Source organism: Cimex lectularius, unplaced genomic scaffold (assembly GCF_000648675.2).
Source record: "Cimex lectularius strain Harlan isolate CLEC.00 unplaced genomic scaffold, Clec_2.1 scaffold5, whole genome shotgun sequence".
Classification (NCBI taxonomy): Eukaryota; Metazoa; Arthropoda; class Insecta; order Hemiptera; family Cimicidae; genus Cimex; species Cimex lectularius.
The window spans coordinates 1,805,037-1,827,650 of record NW_019392993.1 but is presented as its reverse complement, the minus strand read 5'-3'; the positions used below and the strand labels follow the sequence as shown (position 1 = coordinate 1,827,650).

The 22,614-nt window shown below is 35.6% G+C and overlaps 1 protein-coding gene and 1 non-coding gene across 5 annotated transcripts in view; both read right to left on the bottom strand.

Moving 5' to 3' along the window:
• LOC106666214 (serine/threonine-protein phosphatase rdgC) overlaps positions 1–22,614 on the bottom strand; it is a 227,649-nt gene that overhangs the window by 78,594 nt on the left and 126,441 nt on the right. The window lies entirely within an intron of this gene.
• Trnai-aau lies at positions 2,272–2,345 on the bottom strand. Its single transcript has one exon. It is a non-coding gene; the product is annotated as a tRNA-Ile (tRNA).

The window sequence follows — 22,614 nt, the reverse complement described above, 5'->3', positions numbered from 1 at the left end:
ACTCCTTAGTTAAGTTTAACACCATATGTAACTCTTTTGTTTTGTAACAACCAATAAACTCGCAATTTTGAATAACTATGAGTTTTTTCATTGATATTGTAGAGAAGAACCTAACTAAACCTAACCCAAACCTTGACTAAAATAATGTACCTATATTGTGCAGAAAGCTAATATCTATATATGCTACGGTACACCCTACCTAGGTAGGTAGGGTGTATCGTGTATGTACGACAACCCTGCATCACACACACTTGCAGCCTCTCAGAGTCGATCGTAAGCAGTCTAAAAATATTGAGGTAGATCGCCAGCAGTTCAAATTTGAGCACCCCTGCTCTATACAATCTACACTGTTGACACATCTATACACGCAAACACCCACCGCATGATCTTTCTGGACGACAGCACTATCTTCTCTTCTTATCCTTGCAATAAAACCAACCCAAGACTGTTGCATTCATTACCGACTAGTGAACTAGGTGAACAAAAAAACTGACATTCACACTTAAAAGAGGTATTTGGCCATCAGTGCACCTAAAGAGTAAGGTATCAACCTTCAACCAAATCCGCTACCTTGGGTTGTATTTGGACATGGAACAGAAACATAAAACAAGAAATGCAAGAACTGAACCGAAGAAAACTTAGATGCCTACTTGGACCCAAATCCAAAATGAGAACACCCAACAAACTAACATTACGTAAGGTTACTAATTAGAACGATCTGGATTTACGGCGTCGAGCTGTGGGTGCAGCCAAGCCGTCCAACACCCAAAGAATCTAATCCTTTCAAGCAAACGTTCTCTGTCGCATCCTCAACGCTCCCTTCTATGTCACTAACCAGACCACTAACAAATACCTAGAAATCCCATTGGTAACCGACATGATCAAAACACCAGTCCACGACTTCCTCTCTAAGCTCTCCTCTTACACCAATCAACTAGATCAAGCTGTCTCTTCATTGCCCCACCTTATAATCCTCTACGCCACCTAGAAAGAAGACGCCTCTTGACCTCCTAACCCAACCCTAAACCTCAGCCAAAAAGCATTGAGAGTTCCGGCAAATGGCGGGCTCCTCTCCACCATCTCCGTGGTTTGACAGGTTCCTGCCTGATCTGTTATTCACAATTAATTCTTAACAAAACAGAAACATAACAGAAAACAATAAAATACAACTAAAAAATTATTTCACAAATTCCATTAAACCGAATATCAAGCCTATTTCATTACAGTAAGTTATTGACTGTAATGGACAGTGTATGTGTATGACTTGTTCTGAATGGGAATGGTTATTAGCTATAAAGTATCATATTAAGAACGTTATGAGTGAGGGACACAATGTCGGCATTATCAACTTCTGCCTGTAGAGACAGTTCATACCAACTTTATAAATAATATAAATTGGGAGGGGACGAGCTTTTCCATAGGTTGAGTGAACGTGTTGCATAATATATTAGTATATATTATAGTTTTATAATATTATTGGTTTTATCATTGTTCTTTGTGCGAGCCTTCATCTCGGGTTGACACACAGCTGTTGTATTTGGCGGCAGAAAAATAATTGGAACATTAACGTAGTTTTTCCAGGATATATCAGGTCACACCAAAAGTGTAACATTGGTCAATTCAATTTTGGGATGAGAGGTTATCTAGATAGAATAGCTTTTCTTTCTTGTCGACAAATTTTGTGGTTAAAAGTTTTCAGCCACAACATAGCGAATTCCCGGGGCATTCACGTTTTTCCCGTCAGTCTCTGCCAAAACGTTTAAATCGATCCATCTAAAATACCTAGTTTTAAGCTGACATTAAAAGCAGTAGTTAAAAATTTGACTTTGATAATTTCGACCTTTTCCAGCACAAAACATTTTTCAAACTCCCCTCGGAATTTATCACGAACACAATGCAACTAACCAAGTTATAGAAAGCCCGTAACGTCCGAGAGATTGTACGTTGGGTAAATAATAACCGAAATGCGTATTATTTGCGAGAAACATGTAAGAGTCGCCTGTCACTCGTGAAATTCTGAGTTCTTTTTCTTCCTGCTGTCCATCTGCCAAAGATATTTGAACAATCTATAAATACATAATATACTATGCATAAATGGATTAATGCCGAGGAAAACAAAATTGTCCGCTTTCATTAGAAAGTTTGACTTCGTTTTAAACAATATTTTTTTACAATAAACAGAATCCTTACATTTCCTGGTCCGATTGACCAAATAACCTCTTTCAATTAATGAATCTTTATGTAAGGCATTGGTGGGAATGAAAAAGTTAGTGTCACTAGCGGGATTCGAACCCACGACCTTCGGCTCATTACGCCGTTGCTCTAACCACTGGAGCTATGGTGACTTCGATCCACTCGGACACCAACTCCCCATCTCAACCTACCTTTAGAATTTTCCCTCCTTTTTGACATTTTTCAAGTTGGGGTCCGAGAAGCGGCGTATTTAGCCGAAGGTCGTGGGTTCGAATCCGATCGTGACTCTAACTTTTTCATTCCCACCAATGCCTTACAGAAAGATTAATTAATTTAAATAAACAAAATATGAAATTATGATGGATTTAATTACGACTTACCGGGTACAACTTTAAAGTGTAAATTAGTCGACGTTTTCTATTAGATGATTTTTTTAATTTCTCTCAGTTAGAACAAGATAATCTTTGTTATGAGTAGAAAATTTATCAGGAATATCTGATAACCAAGAATAAAGAGTTACTAATTGGGGAAAAAAACGCGTACAGCAACATGGCCTCTGCACGTTTATTAATAAAACGAATCGTCGGTGAAAAATTCATATTTTATCAATTCACATATCTTAGAAATGTGCAAGTTCTAAATCATTACAATAATTACTACATATTTTAAGTTTAATTACATTGTGAGATATTTTAAACTTGCTTTGACACTACACGCAAATGCAGCACGTTATAATTCTAAATTTAAAAGTTACCTTTATCCCCGTTATTTATCGTCTTGTCCCTGTGCATTATAGTAAATGTTTTTTTTTTTCGAAATAATTATTTAAGTGCAAGGGCAATTAGCAAATTTCAGTCAATTAGTTGGTCATATTTTTGACTACGCTTGCCGTACTCCGCCCATTTCTGACACGCACTCGCCGGTCTGGTGGCCTTCTATTTAGGCAATTTAATCAATTCAAAAAGTCGGTCATCGTTAAAAACAAGTTTTAATTTACTCAATAAAAATATCAAGTAAAAAATAATGTTTGTTAAATATTGATTTTGTAGGATCCATTTGTTTTATAACTAATGTTTTTCTAAAGCTTGCGATATCTCCCAACAGTTGGAAAAAAAGTAAAAACGGTACTTCGTAAACAACCAAGGAAAGATAAATCAAAAGCTCGTGATGATAGATTCACTTTGCTAAGCTTATTGATTACCGATTTATATAAGCTCAAATCTGCAGATGTGTGTACGTACCAACATGTACAGAGTTAATCCTATCACTTCTCCCAGTTTACCAGCAATTCCAATTTACAATAAATTACCGGTAGGCGTCGAGATTCACCCACTCCGGTTGTGGGCAGCCTCCGATCAGGCTCTTCTCATTCCAGCCGCCGAGGTTAAGCTCTAGGGGCTACCAACCGGCAGTTATTTCAGCTTCCAACGCACTTTCCAGGTCCATTAACGTTCTCTCATTCTTTCTTTCTTTCCTATTTACACACCATCACATTGTCATTTAGGGTGGTGGGTACTTGCTATTCCCTCTACATATATAACTAATTTAATTGAGAGTCATGGAATAATCAATTTTCCGCCATCAGCCCGGGTACAGACGTCGATACTTCAGGAGGTTATTCTACAAGTCAGATTAAAAAGTTTCTATTATTCAAAGTCTGGCTCCCAATTGTATTCGAGATATTTCATTTTTCAGGTTACTTCAACTTTTCTTAACTTTATTACAAGCTCCATAAATTTCATCAAAACTGATAATTTTATTGTACATTTCATTACACCGGTAGAAAGTGCAATAAAATGCTTATGAGTTTCACTTTTTAATTTTAACCTTAAGCAAACAAATTCAAAATAACTTAAAATATAAATTATTATTTGGAGATCGTGAGATGCGGTCTGGTGTGACGTAGGTTCAGAAAAACATTTTCGTTATCGTGCCAACGTTTCGATCTTTATTGAGATCATCTTCAGGCTGACTGTGTGTTTTGTGGCACACTGGCACTCTCAACACGGCACACAATCATGACACATCTGCCCAGAAAACAAACACTTTGAGCTCTGAAGATGATCTCAATATAGATCGAAACGTTGGCACGATAAAGAAAATGTTTTTCTAAACCTACATCGCACCAGACCGCATCAAACGATCTCTAAATAACCATTAACTAACGGTCACTTACTGTCTAAAGTTTAAGTAAGATTTTCATGGTTCTGTAAATACTGAACTGTACTTAATTTCGCAAAGGTCAGTTTTTATCGATGAAAACATAACGTAACGCTGATTAAAATTTGATTTTTTCTTTACAGACTTCAAAAAAATTTGTCATTCAGATTTTGAAAATTAAAAAAAAATAATAACACAAAATAAGCAATACATATTTCATGGTACAAAATTAAATGTAAAAAACAGAAATAGAAAGCTTTTAAATTAATTGTTCAAAATTTCGATTTTCTTGAAGAATAAACCATATCTTTTAGTATTCACAGAACTCAGAAACTAATACTTCTAATAATGCAACTTTAGACAAGAACTTTGAAAGCACGTAAAGGTGTAAAGCACTTCTGTGGTTTTGTTTGCTTAAAGTTACAGTTTAAAAAGACATTAATCTCATATGGTTTTTAATGCTCTTTCACGCAGCGTAATCAAATCAGGAACAGTAAGAAAAATCTTTTTTATCTCAACTAAAAACCTTAATTAATTGTAATATATTAATTAGTCAAGCTGACCACGAAATTAGTGAATTTAAAGAATTAAAATGAAGTATACTTCACTAAAGCTCTCCGTGGCCATTTCATTTGTCGCCGAGAATCAAGTAGATGACACGACATTTGAAAAATGGCAAAAAGAAGGGAAAACTTAGAAGGTGGGGTTGAGATAGGAAGTTGATGTCCGAGTGGATCGAGGTCACGATATCTCAAGTGGTAGAGCAGCGGCGTATCTAGCCGAAGATCGTGGGTTCGAAGCCCGCTCTGCCATTGACTTTTTTATCTCAACTAAAAACCTTAATTAATTGTAATATATTAATTGGTAAAGCGGACCACGAAATTAGTGAAAGTAAAAAAAAATATTTTATGAGGTATGGGGAACTTTATGAAATAACGGTGTGACAAGTTGAAGTAATCTAAAATGTGAACTCGAATAAAATTGAGACTTAGATTTCGGACAATGGAGACTTTTTAGTCCAACATGTTATCTAGGATAGAATAAATATTGACGTCTTTTCATGAGACACGCAGTATATTATATAATGTATTATATATTATGATGGCAGGAGATACAGGCAGATGCCCTTTTAGGTATGCCAATTGATGCCACTACTCCAAAATATAACTTCACCAAGAAGTACAAAGTACTGATACCAGAACGGGAAGAATGGGCCAAGGGAACACTACTAAAGGCAAATTCCGACTGACGGCTCCAAAACCGGAACAAAGGTACGGGAGCTGGGGTCTTTGGGATGAACCCCAACACCGAACTGACGGTAAACCTACGCAAGTATGCCACAGTTTTCCAGTCTGAAATCATAGCGATTGACAAATGTGCCAGAGATATAAAAAGGCTAGGAATACATTGCCGGAAGATAGACATTTTCTTTGACAGCCAGACCGCTCTCAGGGCCTTAGCCTCATGCGAGGTGAAGGCAAAGAGTATTTGGAAATGCCTGGACGCCCTGACGGAAGTCAGCGACGTCAATGACCTGACCCTGGACATTGGGGGCATAGAGACAACGAAAAGGTTGACACGTTGGCCAACATGGTCTCTCTGGGTCCTGAATCCTACCTACTGTTGCTTAACAGCCATCCTCAAAAGAGGATACATCTTAAAACTAAATTTTTAATTATTTTATTAACTTCTACTTAATTAATTGAGTATATACATCTTAAAATGGACCCTTAATGAGTTCAAAACCTGATGGAACAATATCACAGGTATGAGGCACGCGAAGAGATTCGTAGAAGGACCATCCGCAAAACTTACAAAAGAATTACTGGAAGGCAACTGCAACCGAACCAGGATTCTGGTTAGACTCCTGTCGGGGCACTGCCACTTAAGAAAGCACATGCACCGGATAGGAGTACAGACAGGAGAAACACTGTGCAGATCCTGCCAGGAAGAGGAGGAGACCGCAGAACACATTTTATGTTTCTATGCAGATCTACGTAGGTGCAGGTTCTTGCAACTAGGACAAGAAAAACCACAAGCAAGATTCTACACCAAGGAACCGCTGGCGAAGCTGTGGAGGCTGGTTAATAGCCTGAAGCTGGCCAGTGAGTTATTACAGAGGAGCACAATAGATCGAGGTGCCTGCTGCAGACCTGCTGCCTTGCTGCTGCCTCTTTTATCCATATTATGATGACTTAAATATGATTAATGAATATATTCTATACTTCATTTTTACCTTATAATCAATTAGGAGTTTCACACGAAAAGATAATATGCCACATGGCAAGAAAACAATAACCTCCGTCTATAAATATCACAATAGTTTTGTTTTTTTGTATTAGAAAAACAATATTTTTCAATATAAATTTTACTGCTGATACACGCTTCTCGTCCGTCGAATGTTCTTTGATTAAGTTCCATGTTTACGAATACGGTATTGACTCCGAGTTGTGGCAGAGGAAAACGAAGTTTGACAGCGCCTGGGGGAGAGTGGGTCTTAGAAAATCGCATCACCAGTTTCTCTAAAAGCTCAAGAACTTTTTATTATTACATAAACGGCCCCGCCTTTCCCCTGTTATTTCCTGCTCGGAAAAGACCGACGTATACTTTTATTTATAAACGTCGTCGTGGCGATACATGACGGATTTGGCGGGTTTTTCAACTGAATCGGCGACCTAGTGAAAAGTGAAGATCCATTTAGCATAAACAAGCAGTCCTGCATTTGCCGGGAAAGGGCTCAAAGCCCGCGTTCAAACATTTTCACGCAAATTAGAGTATAACCATTTGAATTTTAAATTAACCAAGCTGGCCCTGACGGAATAAATTCGTATTCGGATGATAGATGTAGGTGTCCTTATCATACGAACGGAGGCAAAATTACCGGTGTAAATCCGCCAAACTCTCACATATTTTTAACGGATCAAATATGAATAATCTGGACATCAAAAACATGGTGTAATAAATATTCATCATTAAATAAGTAAAAAAATTAATTTTAATAATTATAATAAATAAAATGTAATTATAACGAGAGACCGTTTTGTTTAAATATTCACTATACACATCATAAATATTGAATTAAATTTTTCAGTTTATAGTTTCNAGTGAAGAGTGGAATTCCAAACGTTCTAAGTGCTAAAAACTGAGATTTTTTCTAAATATGTTCTATGTGCCATCGCCAATAATCCTAATAATGTTGCAAGTGCCAAACCTCTTTAAAAGTGGTTTGTTGGGTTCCTAAAAGTTCAAAGATGGTACTGGTCTAAGTATAGAACATGATTTTTCCAAAAGTTCTATGTGCCATGGCTTATAAGCTAGTTAACATGGAACATTCGTACTTTCTAGACTTAAAACACGCCTGTGCCTCTATACTAAAATTAAAATTTCCAATTAAAAAGGGTACTTGATAAAAGTTTCCAAAGATGATCCAGATTTTATCCAGTATATGTCCACTTTCAATGGCACAGACTTGTGAAAATATGCGTTAATATAGTAAAAAGGGGCGCTAAACCTGATGATAATAATAAAGGTGTGTGGTGATTAGTGACCGTTAATCGATATTTATTTAGAAATCGTGCGGTCTGGTGTGATGTAGGTATCAGAAAAACATTTTCTTTATCGTGCCAACGTTTCGATCTTTATTGAGACCATCTTCAGGGCCTGGGATTTACACACATTGTTTACATATTACAATTACATTTTGGATGTGGAAAAGTGAATTTATACAATGCAAAATTTATTTTATATATTCAATCAATATATTTTATATATATCAAATACAAACAAACCAGCATACATTTCCATACCATTTATCCAAGGCATTATCACACAAATTAAGCCATTTCTCTTGTCCGATAAATTCAAAATAGCCTTCAAAAATTATAAAACAATTCAAACACTTTTTTCCAAAATTAAAGATCCCACACCAATAACAAATAAATCTGACGTAATCTACAAGATCAACTGTTTAAACTGTCGGCAACGTACATCGGTCTTACATCCCAATATCTGGACAAGAGAGTAAAGCAACATATCTATGATTTCAAAAAACTCAAGCAAAATCCTACAGCACTCGCTACCTACCACTTTGAACACCAACACAATTTGGACTTCAAAAATCCAAAAATATTACATACAGAACAAAGCAAATATAAACGTGATATCTTAGAAATGGTTTATATCAACAGAGATAAACACAGCATCAATTACAGAACACATACATGTAAACTCAGTCGCAGCTACGCCAATATCATTAATCACATTCAATACAGATAACAAACCAATATCATCACATTACATCCTACACATCAAATATTTTTCACATAGTCTAATTTCCCAACAATTCAGCTTTCCTTTTCCTATTTATCCCTTTCTATATAATCCTGAAAGGGAAAACCATTACCAACACATTTTTTCCCTTCAAGGCTCCTTTGTCCTTTCCAAAAATGTCTTTTCTATACCGACATCCCTCCCCACCCCTTCAACATCCAACGTATATAAACACAAAATAGCAAAATCTCACTGGCACTCTCGACACGACACGCAAGAATGACACAATTACACAAAAGATAAACACTTTGAGTGAGTAGAAATACTTTGGATTGAATATATAAAATAAATTTTGCATTGTATAAATTCACTTTTCCACATCCAAAATGTAATTGTAATATGTAAACAATGTTTGTTAATCCCAGGCCCTGAAGATGGTCTCAATAAAGATCGAAACGTTGACACGATAAAGAAAATGTTTTTCTGAAACCTACATCACACCAGACCGCATCTCCCGATTTCTAAATAGATAATAATAAAGTTTGTATGTCATTGATTCAGAAGCCATTCCTGTCGGACGGTAAGAAAAACGATTTCCCTGCCATGTTAAACACTCTTCTAGGACTAAACAACAAACTAGCAGGATATAAATAATTAATGTGGGGTGAGTCTGTCGATTCACGTTTTGCAAAGGATGGTTCTACAGTCAGAATTACGGTTGAATTCCGTGACTACAACCAAATGAACAAACAGGATTTTAATACAAATTTAAAAAGAATAAATTCACCAAAACTACAAACTCCTCAATACTTATAACTCTTGATTTTTGTAGTTGGGCCAGTGGGGTCTGAGATTAAACAAGTGGTTGCTAGTTGTTTACACACTCAAACCGTTTACATCCACTTCGGAGTAGGATAAGTAAGATACAATGATAAAAACAAATAGAGATAAATCTTCTAATTTATTGAAAATGTTCAATGCTGTTACACCATCCAGTTGTACTCAGTAGAATGAATTTAATCAAGGTCTGCTTTAAGCCTAATAAATATTTCAGACTTGTGTAAACAGTTCTACCCGATATTTACTGAACTTAACTTTAATTTAAACCAGGAGGCGTTTGTTATACGCGAGAAAGGTTTGTAACATTACGATAAAATACATTCATCAATATAAACGATAAATTAATAAAGTTTGCGGCACGATCTAGGAATTCTACTCTACGTAGAAGATTCTTGGTCCGATTACTTAAGGTTTTTGACATTTTTTTGACGTTTGAAAAATGGCAAAAAGGAGGGAAGATTCAAAAGGTGGGGTTGAGATAGGAAGTTGGTGTCCGAGTTGATCGAGGTCACGATAGCTCAAGTGGTAGAGTAGCGGCGTTTTTTTATCTTTTTTATCTCAACTAAAAACCTTAATTAATTGTTATTATTTTTACATTTAAAATATATAAATGATGCACCGCATGTAGCACAAGTAATGCGTATTCTCGGTATACCACATACTCTTCATGACCCTGTCCAACTCTTCAGAAGTTAAGTAATACATACACAAATTCCTAAGTATCTAATCCCCTGAATAAGACCAAGCTTTAACACTAATTTGAAAATCTTCTTCAAAAGGCACACTATTTTTTTACAACGATATACAGAACACTTTAATATACTTATGGAAGTATTACGTCGTCATTCTAATGACAAATGCTCAAAAACCTCCCAACCACATTTTCTTGGCTTTTTCTTTATAACGTTCAATATTCATTCTAAACTAACATGAAATCATTCCTTCTCAACAATTCCGCTTTCATCATTCCACAATCCAGCAAGTTGTCAGAGTTGTTGACAACATTTCCTCTATTCTATAGAACAAAGAGTATTGGTTGGGCGGTTCTTGAAAGTGGGTCAGGCTTTAGATAAATCTTCTATAAGCCCATTTTTCATTTTCTGGAATCCAACCGTTGACCGTTGCTTGATAGTGAAGTGCAGCAACGAGTACTCAGATATCAGGCCATTACGCCTATCCCGTAAGGAAGCATTCGTGGTTCCATCCTGCATACCATTTACCCTATTCCTTCCTTTCCTATACTTCCCACTATTATTACAAATTTTGATGAAACTGCAATTTTTCTTCCCAAATTCTGTCCAAGAAACTTCCAACATCGAAGAACACTTTCAAGCTTAGAAAAGGTTGGTGCAAAAAGTAGAGACGAGGCTGGATGAGAAAAACCATTCATCAGTGTATATTATTATAAATCATTAAGAAAATATACTAGGTAAATTAAGATTATTATTTTTTTTCGAGGGTTCGCAACAGCAAAGGTTATATCACCCTTCGGGGTGCCGGTGTTTTACTTGAAAAAAGTCCATTTGTAAGTATGTGGGGTTCGAATCCAGCGGCCCTGCATTCGAACCCAGGACCTTCACCTTACAGTGATGGGCGCCGTGTCAACGCCTAAACCGTCGCGGCCACCGACGCCCCGTATTAAGATTATTATTAATTATACAGGGTGAATTGCTACTCGTGCTACAAACTTCACCAGTAGATTCTTGACGCTAAAATGAACAAAAAAGTTCATATTGACCATGGTCCGATTCTCAACCATTTCAGAGTAATTTCGCTTTTTATCGATTTTGAAAGATATCACGTCCTGGCGTCGGAAAATCGTGATATCTTTTAATCTAAACATTTCTCTTAAAATCTATAAGCACCGTTGAAATCCCCGTTAATTTTTAGAGAGAATCAAAATCATAATTCCATTGAAATTTTTTAATTTAATTTAATGCCCATTTAGTATGTAATGCTTAAGAAGTTTACAAACAGCTAGAAGGTCAAGGAAGAAAGACCCAAACGTTTTGCCACCTTCATCTTCTTATTGAAAAATTAACGGGGATTTCAACGGTGCTTATAGATTTTAAGAGAAATGTTTAGATTAAAAGATATCACGATTTTCCGACGCCAGGACGTGATATCTTTCAAAATCGATAAAAAGCGAAATTACTCTGAAATGGTTGAGAATCGGACCATGGTCAATATGAACTTTTTTGTTCATTTTAGGGTCAAGAATCTACTGGTGAAGTTTGTAGCACGAGTAGCAAGTCACTCTCAAACATTAGCAATCCTTGAACCACCATTTTTTCTCTTTTTGTCATCAACATCTTGGTCTCACAACCACTAAATAAGAAAATGACGAGTGCGTTGGAAGCGTTATTAAATCAGGTAGTTTTCCTCAAATTTGCTGCCTTCTGAGACTAAAATTAGAAACTCTGGATTACTTTATACACTTTCCGATTTACACAATTTTCCACTCTTTTTGTAGTTCTGGCTGAAATAAAACACAAAAAATTAGCCCAAACATTTTGCCACCGTCATCTTCTTATTGAAAAATTAACGGGAATTTCAACGGTGCTATTAGATTTTCAGAGAAATGTTTAGATTAAAAGATATCACGATTTTCCGACGCCAGGACGTGATATCTTTCAAAATCGATAAAAAGCGAAATTACTCTGAAATGGTTGAGAATCGGACCATGGACAATATGAACTTTTTTGTTCATTTTAGGGTGAAGAATCTACTGGAGAAGTTTGTAGCACGAGTAGCAATTCACCCTGTATAAATAAGAGTAGGTTAAGATTAAGATATTAAATACAGTTGACACAATAAAAAAACAATATGAGTAGTTTTGTAACGTAGAGAAAGTAAATTTTGGATTATTTTTCGAGTACTAATCACATACTTTTGATATGAAAATATAATTTTTTATAATGAATTTTTATTATATTTAATGTTATGTTATATTAATGTTCGATTATTTAATGTTATGTTTTTCACATGGTAGACACATTTTGTTCGAAATTTCTTGAAAAATCATAGAATTTCTACAGCACCTAACAGTGTTCCTATTATTGTAATTAACCATGGAGATATAACCATATAGTTTGGTATTAACTTATAGATTTCTTTTTATCTCAGTAGATTATATCGACTGTATGAATATCTTGCATTCGAATATCTGTAAAATCCAATTAAGAACGCCTTCATGCTTATTCATGTATGCAAAAGGTGGAAATGGCGTTTTGGTTTGCATTTAATTGATTTCTTCTCCGGGAAATATCAACCACTTTTGAGATTCTCTTCAAACTTCCTGGATTTTAATTGATGGGTTACGATAAACCGATTGTCGTTTAAAATCAAACGAATTCAACGATCGCCTCACTTTAAAAATTAGACAATTCCACTAGGGGTTAATGATCTCTTCAACTTGCATTAATAGCATATAACCATAGCATATAAATAGCATATAAAGTTTAACTACATTCGTTATTATTCGTGAGTAAGTTAAATTGATGAACATTAATAACACGATTCACTTAAATATTTGTGTATTCCACATTTGTTTTGAAAAACTTGCATCATTTAGACCAAAGGTTCTCGATCGTTTCCAGTCTGCGTACCCTTTATGGTTCGAATCCTCAAAGCGTACCCTGAACTACATTCCTTCTCATGCGGCGTCGTACACTCCATTTCCTCTATACCATTGACCACAAGAAGGACCTTAGGCAAATCTTGGGGACTAAAACTCAAGCATTAGGCAGCATACAGAGACGAGCAAACCTATGTATCACAGGGGCAATGAGAACAACTCCTGCAAACGCATTAGAAACATTGCTAAGCCTACCTCCATTTTTAATATTCATACAAGGAGAGGCAAGTAGCTCACTTAGGCTCCAGAAACAATTAAATTGGAAAGGAGCTAAACAATTCGGGCATACAACCATAATCAGCAAAATAAGACACCCATTATTAGAAATGGGGACTGATTATATGATCCCAGAAACAATCTTCACAACTTCCTATAAAGTCTCAATGGACTATAAAGGAGAAAAAGAACACAGGGGAGCATCAGATACAATGATATGGTACACAGATGGCTCCAAAAAAAACGAAGGAACCGGATCAGGCGTTTTCCGTACAAGCCCAAACATGAGCAATCAAACTCATTAGGGAAGTACACTTCGGTCTTTTAAGCGGAAATACACGCCATCAAAGCTTGTGCCCTGGAAAATCTTAAAAGAGGTTACACTGACAAAAAAATCCTCATAAGATCAGATAGCCAAGCAGCCATTAAGCATTAGCATGTAAAAGAATCACATCAAAATTAGTCAGTGAATGTATCCAAAATCTCTAAAACCTGGGGAAACACAACAACCTGATGATATCTTGGGTGCCAGGACACAGGGGAATTTTGGGAACGATAAAGCAGACAGTCTGGCCAGAGGAGGATCTGCAAGAGCATACATAAGCCCCGAATCTATTCTTTGGATAACAAAACAAAAATGGAATCATTCCATCGCAGAATGGATACAGACAAAACAAAAGGAGAAGTGGATAAACTCTAGCGGTGCTAGACATAGTAAACGTATGATGAAACAACCCTCACCGACTGGGAAAAACACTGCTGCAATTGGAGAGGGCCAAACTCAGAGGAGTGGTAGGACTACTAACCGGCCACTGGATCTGAGAAAACATCTACACAACATGGGTATATACAGCGATGATCCCATTTGCAGATTATGTAATGAGCAGGAGGAAACAGCCACTCATATCATCTTCGAATGCGAAGCAACAGCTCAAAGGAGAAACCTCAAACCTAACGTACGAGAAAACATAGGGAATCAAATTGCAGCAGCAACAGTCAATGACCTGATAATTCTAAGGAGAAGGATTGAGCCTATTGCACTGAACTAAGGAACTAGGAAGGTACAATAAGCCAGAAGGCTGCCTGGGGAGTACAAACCCCTCTTCCTAGTATCTTTTTCTACCATACCATGGTTCGAATCCTCTAAGCGTACCCTGAACTACATTCCTTCTCATGCCCCGTCGTACACTCCATTTACTCTATACCACCAAATTCCCAGTCTGAATGAAGTCGGGAAATACAAAAAATCAAATAAACCCACAATCCATACATTCAACTAGAAGTAAATTTTTTACCAGGGTATTTTAACTACGAGGTTACATGTACCTCTGAGTGCCTGTGCTTTAAAAAAATTGTACGTATGTCGGGCTCGAACATAGCTGCTCGCAGGATTATTTACTCAACACTGATGATAATAGAGACAGGAACTTTAAGCAGTTTTATATTTTGTTTGACACCAAATACTACCAATGAAATCAATTATCTATCCGAATCATGAATCAAGGAAGCCGTAGGTTAAATTTGATAGAACATATTTTTTCATATTTGATTATTTGGAGATCGTGAGATTTGGTCTGGTGTGATGTAGGTTTTAGAAAAACATTTTCTTAATCATGCCAACGTTTCGAATTTTATTGAGATCATCTTCTGGGCCTGGAATAATTAGGCCGAACCATTACCCATTTTTTCCCATTGTCGGCTCATTTCACCTCAAAGAAGCCGACTCCTCATATAAAAATATCTTTCTATCCCTTCCCCACCCTTTCAAAATCCAACATAAAACATCAATATCTCACTGGGACTCTCAACACGACACACAATAATGATACGTGTATTTGTATAATTTAGACAATATTTATAAATCCCAGGCCCTGAAGATGATCTCAATAAAATTCGAAACGTTGGCAAGATAAAGAAAATATTTTTCTGAAACCTACGTCACACCAGACCGCATCTCACGATCTCCAAATAATCATTAACTTACGATCACTAAACACTCATTTCTACAAGTAAATAATCGTCTGGGAGTTCATCGTTTTCGGTCTTTTGATCCGCGGCGTCGACTGTAAAACGATATCCCTTATAAACTGTGACATTCACTGAAGTTTTATCACGAATGCCGACAGTAATAGACCGACCGACGAATATTGGAAATGTGAGTGGTGCCATTACCAAAATCCGGTTGCCCCAGGCCTTAGCACTGTTCTCCGGCAGACGGCGGAACAAACCCATAGCAAAATATTGAAACAACCCACTTTCTACGTAAATGTTTTGACGGCGTTAAACCGAAATGAACTTAAATATTATTGTATATTCCGATTTTTTTACGAATTTCTTTTAATCAAAAGATTTTATTTTCCATAAACCAAAGTTTAGTTATTTTAGTAAACGAAAATCTGTAAGAGATAAAGACATTAAGGAGTATTTCATTCAAAGTGGGAAATAGAATGAAAATTAAAGAGACTAGGCAATTTCAATGACCAACATAAGTTTTGTGGTTAACATTTTATTTTAATTCATACCGGCTTCCTTAAAATGATATTTTTAATTATGTTATCGAACATTTTACCCTGCTAGCACGTAAAACCGGGTTGTTATTGTCCACACATAAATCGATATAAAATTGTTACAAATTAGTTTTCAGCAATTCGAAAACAGCAAATTTATTTTAAAACGTTTGCTGAAAGCGGAACGAAAATAATTGTAGGGGAGTTCTGAAGAAAGTAGGAGCTAGGAAACGCAATAGCGACGAGATGTGCGGAACTGTTTCGGATGCGCCGTTAATAATATTATATTTATTGGAGAAAAAGAGTTGTTTTGTTGCATACAGTACGGATTTATTATTAATTTGTGTCCTCTAGTGTGTGGTGGTAGTAAATGTATTTACTGGCGTGAATATGCAGTGCGAGAGGGACGATGAGGGAAAATTGACCATGATTCTCAATTAGATTAGTTACGCAATATATGAAGAAGGAAAATCTAGTATCCACCCCTCTAACTGACAATGAGTGAATGGTGTGTAAATAAGAAAGAATGATTTAGGAATAATACAGTGTTAATTCGTCTGGATCTAGATTAGCTGATTACGTTGGGGGCTGAAATGACCCTGCAGATGAACTTCGGTGGTTGGAATGATAAGACTTAGATCTGACCCGGACTGCCAACACCCGGGATGGGCGATTCTCCAGGCCTGTCGGTAATTTGTTGTAAATTACAAAAGCTGGAATTGCCAGCGAACTGCGAGAAGTGACAAGATCAATTTTGTACATGCGTGTAAAGATTTGGGCTTATGTAAATCAATAATCAGTAATTTTCCTATTTCACATTCGCATGCACAAACGTGTTATGTATAAAATTGCATACAAAACGCATAGTCACTTGGTTTGTCCGAGGGGTTGCTGCCTCACATATCAGAAAATAAACAGAGCACATGCAAAAAGTTATAAACAAATGTCAAAATAAAATAAGGAAAATTACGATAAACAGAAACAGGGAAAGTAATAAGTAATAATAAGTTAATAAACAATTAAAGGGGATTATGGTGTTTAAATCAATCAATGCCATTTATCCACACTCAAACCCTTCATTTACAATTAAATTTATTAATAATTAAAGTTTCTACAAACTTTTAGATCAGGGCGTAGCTATACTGCAACTTACATTTACTGCACTTCACAATAACCTACCAAAATGATTCATTTAAAAGCGCTAAGAATTCTCCCAAATTACATTCTTTTTTTTTAAAGGTAGAACATTTTCTTCACTAATAAAATTGCAGGGAGAACAAAATTTCATCATATTGTTATTTGAGTATTTATTTACATAAGCGCTGCTATAATCTTCAACTATGCATACCTTTTGATTTTTCTTTCCAATAATTCTCAGATTACAGTTTCATATTTTCAGCGTAGTTTGTTCAAAAGTTTAGCATATAATTGAACTCCTTTGCTTTTGAATTTATAAGAATAATATTAAATAATCATTCAGAAATCGTGAGATGCGGTCTGGTGTGATGTAGGTTTTAGAAAAACATTTTCTTTATCGTGCCAACGTTTCGATCTTTATTGAGGTCATCTTCAGGGCCTGGGATTTACAAACGTTGTTTAAATTTAACAAATAAATGTAGGATGTGGAAAAAAGTGAAATTATGCAAAAAATATATTTTTTATTCACTAATTTCGTGGTCCGCTTAACCAGTTAATATATTACAATTAATTAAGGTTTTTAGTTGAGATAAAAAAATCAATGGCACGAGCGGGATTCGAACCCACGATCTTCGGCTATATACGCCGCTGCTCTACTTCTTGAGCCATCGTGACGTCGTGGACACCAACTTCCCATCTCAACCCCACCTTTTGAATTTTCCTCCTTTTTGCCATTTTTCATTTTATCTCAACTAAAAACCATAATTAAGGGTAATATATTAATTGGTCAAGCGGACCACGAAATTAGTGAATTTAATTATTTAAAACCAAAATACTTCCTTCCCCACCCCTTCAAAATCTAATATAAAACAGTAATATCTCACTGGCACTCTCAACACGACACGCAAAAATGGAACAATTACGCAGAAAACAAACACTTTGGGTGAGTAGAATACTTCGATTGAATATAAACAAATAATTTTTTTTTGCATTGTATAAATTCACTTTTTTCCACATCCTACATGTATTTGATAAATTTGAACAATGTTTGTAAATCCCAGGCCCTGAAGACGATCTCAATAAAGATCGAAACGTTGGCACGATAAACAAAATGTTTTTCTGAAGCCTACATCACACCAGACCGCACCTCACGATTTTTGAATAATTATCGATTAACGGTTCCTGATCACCATACATAATATTAAATGTTATATAGCTCGTTGATGTTGGTGCAAAATCAAGAATCACATACAACACCTTTTGTGTACTTTAAAAAAAACAAAAATTATTTCAGAAAAACTTAAAATTAAATATTAGAAGAATTTGTTATTTAGGTTATGTCCTAATAAATGTTTAATTATTAATTTATTAACTATAGATGCTGATAGTAGTTGTTTCGGAGTTTTCTTACACCTTGAAATATAATTGATTGTATTTTAGCTTTAGTGTGAATAAAGCTCGACATTATTAATCTTGAAGGCTTAAACTTTCTGATCAAAAATGTACGTCTAATGGAATTACCATTATTAATGAGATTGAACAACCGATGGAGGTTTAATTCTAATCCTAAGATTACGCGGTCTCTCGTGTTCCATAATTATATAACGTATGGAGAAGTTGACGCCCTGCTTTTCAATCTTGTAAGTTTTCTTTTGCAAGGACCTTTTTCCACACTCCTTTTTCCATATTTCTTATTTATGTTTTAACAATCATATATACTTGTACTTATTAAAAAAGTTGTTAACTGTTAACGCTGAATTAATGACATTTTTTCTTAAATATGCAGGTGTCCTACGAAGATTCCACTTCACTATCTTGACTTTAGTGTTTATCAATTGTGCCTGTATAACTTGGTTCATATTTACAAGTGATTTATGATACTTGGTAGTAAATTTTATCTATTATAGATCTATTTTCTTACTATATTCTTTTGGCGCTTGAAACAAGATGTACAATATTTTTATGTGATGGAGACTGTTATTCGATTTCATTGTTTGTGAATTAAAGAGCACTAAAAAGCTGAACGGTTTGGTAAGTTTCCAAAAAAAGAACTTTCGTTCTGCGCTTTATAGAGAATGATGAAAGTTGTATGTACGACACTCTGTTTGGCTAGTTTCCAAATGGTTTTTCTATTCTAGTCTTTTGTCAACGCTCATGTTGACGGCACGGAATCAACATAAGGTTGTTCATGTTAAACAAAATCTACATTTCACTGTGACTTTATAAATAATGAAGTTTTTATGGGTGTTTTGCGTTAGTGTAGTCGGGTTGGTAAGTACTGACGTAGCCTAGTATTTAATTTATTCCCTCAGTCCTGAAAGTTGTAATTTTTCACTTTATTTCTACTTACCTTATGACGTTGTTGGTTCCGTTCTTTAAATTACCTTGTGCATCAAAGGAACCAGCTACGCATATACACCTCATTCTTTATTCACATACTTTCCGACAACAACTTTTGGCGTAAAATTTTTTAAATAAAACTAAACAAAAGATATAAATATGGAAGTTGTTAATAAAATTATTACTCTCCTTTTTTAAAAAAAAGATAGTTCCAACTCACAATAAGTTGCCTTCCAACGACTTCCACAACCACGTCCCTCGACACCAAAAATGTCAATTAGTGTCTTTTTAAAAAAAAAAAAAAGGATTGAACACCGCGCTCACTCCATCATTCACCATTTCTATAAACTATTCCTATGTTATAATGTGAAATGTTGTAATGAGGTCTAGGAAGTACTGCTTGATGATTTGAACGGAAAATATTTAACTTCCTGCATATACGAGCATTAAAATTAAACAACATATGCTCATTTTTGTAGATATTCGAGCCTGATATTTTTAGTCAGAAGTAAAATTATCCCACGAGTGACGGACAAACTAACGCAAATGGTTAGCCGGTACAGTTTCGTCACCAGTATATCCTTTTTTAGATTAAAAAAAATCCTACCACTTAATATGGCAAAATACTTAAACAATTACTAGGCCAGCGAGAGTAGGTTGTTTAAGATAAACGAATTTGTAGAAACCTGATGGTGTGGGGCCACTGAATGTCTTACACCATCAGATAATTACAAATTCGTTCGTCTACAAGTTCCACACCACGTTTTCATCATAATTACGGTGATTGTTGAAGATGATCAATCAAATGAAAGCATGACTTGCTCTTTCTCTGCTAAATCTTAATTTACCTTGGAATATAAGTACGTTTGTTAGGGTAAAACCATATTCTTAAGATTTTGAAGTCCGAAATAAGTCTGAAAGATCAGACTAGTGAGGATATGCAAATTAGATTACCGAAAATGACAAACCCAGAGAATATCGTAGACATATGTTTACTTATTAAATTCATTATAGTTCGTGGTCCGATTGACCGAATAACGTTTTTCAATTAATTAATCTTTATATAAGGCATTAGTTGAGAAAAAAATGGCATAAAGCAATTGAAAAATGGCAAAAAGGAGGGAAAATTCGAAAGGTTGTAGGTTGGGATGGGAAGTTTGTGTCCGAGTGGATCGAAGTGACGATAGCTCAAGTGGTAGAGCAGCGGCGTATTTAGCCGAGGGTCGTGGGTTTGAATCCCGCTCGTCACACTGACTTTTTTATCTCAACCAATGCCTTATATAAAGATGAATTAATTGAAAAACGTTATTCGGTCAATCGGACCACGAACTATGACTAATTGTCAAGAAATTGGCCATCTATTAAAACAAACAATATATCAAACCTTATTAACTATAACCTTACAATTGAAAAAATAATAATTAAAAATGTAAAATGAATTTCAGAATCATATATTAAGAGTGAAATTCATCTTCCAATGAATTAGCGTCTGTGCTTGTATTCATAATATAATAATGCTCAGAAAGGCTGTGTGCTTTTAAATAACGTTAATTTACATAAATTATCTGGTACGGTGATGATAGAAGCTCAGGCCTTTCAATTTAAAAAGAATTGCTAATGGAACTAATTAAAATGGGTAATGTTATCACGAATATTAAATGTGGAGGAAGTGATTAAATTAATATTTGACCAAGAACATTAAATTAAACAAAGTAAAGCTTAAAATTTAGTTTGACTTCGGTTAACTTTCTTTGCCACATAAAGCTGGAGACATTGAGACAAAACCTATTTAACAACGGAATGAGACAGTTGTTGGAACGACATTATTTAGGAAACGTTGAAATCACGAGGTCCAACCACTCGCAAACCAAAGAATCATTTTACGTTCAGTTTTTCAACCCGGATTTCCTCGATTTTCCAGCACAATATTTGAACATTGGCATTAAAGGGAGCGTCGAGGCGAGATTGGGGCCCAACGGGCCGAATCGAGAAAGCTATTACAAGTCGCCCCTGAATAATTTTATCCCTTCTCGGGCAACATCGCCGGTCGAATGCGGCAACCCTAAACGAAAATTGCTAAGTGCGTCGCTGATGATTGAATTACAAGGGAAAATGGGCGGAAAGAAGGGGGCTAAATTTTGTTGTGATGCACCAAAATTTACTTCATAAGTGCCAGTCGACGGGAAACAGATGCTCAGTAATATCGAAAAATCAGAAACCTGCATCGAATGTGTAAAATGCGTATTTGTTCTCCATTCCTAGGGTTATAACTGTTAGGGAGATAAACCCCTCGACATAGGAACACTTTTCTCAAAAACTGTTTAATAAATAATTATTAAGAAATCATGAGATGCGGTCTGGTGTGATGTAGGTTTCAGAAAAACATTTTCTTTATCGTGCCAACGTTTCGATCTTTATTGAGATCATCTTCAGGGATCGAAGTGTTTGTCTTCTGTGTAATTGTGCCATTCTTGCGTGTCGTGTTGAGAGTGCACACATATTGGTTAGAAATTAAGTACTTATCTTACACAGTAGAACCACTCTAGAAGCTTTCCTAGCAGTTTTTTGGTCGTAAATTGTGCATCTTGGTAATTTTTATTAATATGAGTCGTGCAAAATGAGGTTTCAAAAAAGAAAGAAGGTGTGTAAAGAAACCCATTATCACACCAAAAGTTTGGATCCCCAAAGAGGCCCTTCATGTTCCCAAAAATACAGCGACTGAACGATCAGAAATCGAAGCACGCCACGGTCACTTCCAGCCCCGTTTAGACAACAATTACAGCTTCGAATTTTTTTTAGATTTTCTAAATTAAGTTGTACTTTATGATTAACCGATTATATAGATTATGATAATTACGAAGGAAAACTCAGCAATATCAGATTTATCGATTTAGGTATGTAAATTTTGAAAACAATTTTCAAAACAAGTCGCTCAAAGTCCGACATACTCGGAGCCACATCCCGCTTTGTCAAAAAATAAAAATAAAAAAATAAAAAAAAATTAAATACAATAAACAGCGCTAAATGCTTTACTATTGACACAGAGATAACTACTTTACCAATAGATATTCGAGGGGTAGTCGGTGTGTCATCACTGCGTTCAAGGTGAATGTCCCGGGTTCGATTCCAGTGGTCCTGCATTCGGACCCGGCATACTTACAATTTTTTTTTTTTTCAAAAACACCGGCACCACGAGGGTTGATATAATTTCTGCTGTTGCGAACCCACGTTTAAACAAAAAAAGTCTAATTGAAGAAGGGTTCCATATGGCAACTCAGCAATTAACAACCTTACAACAAACAATACCAGCGGGCA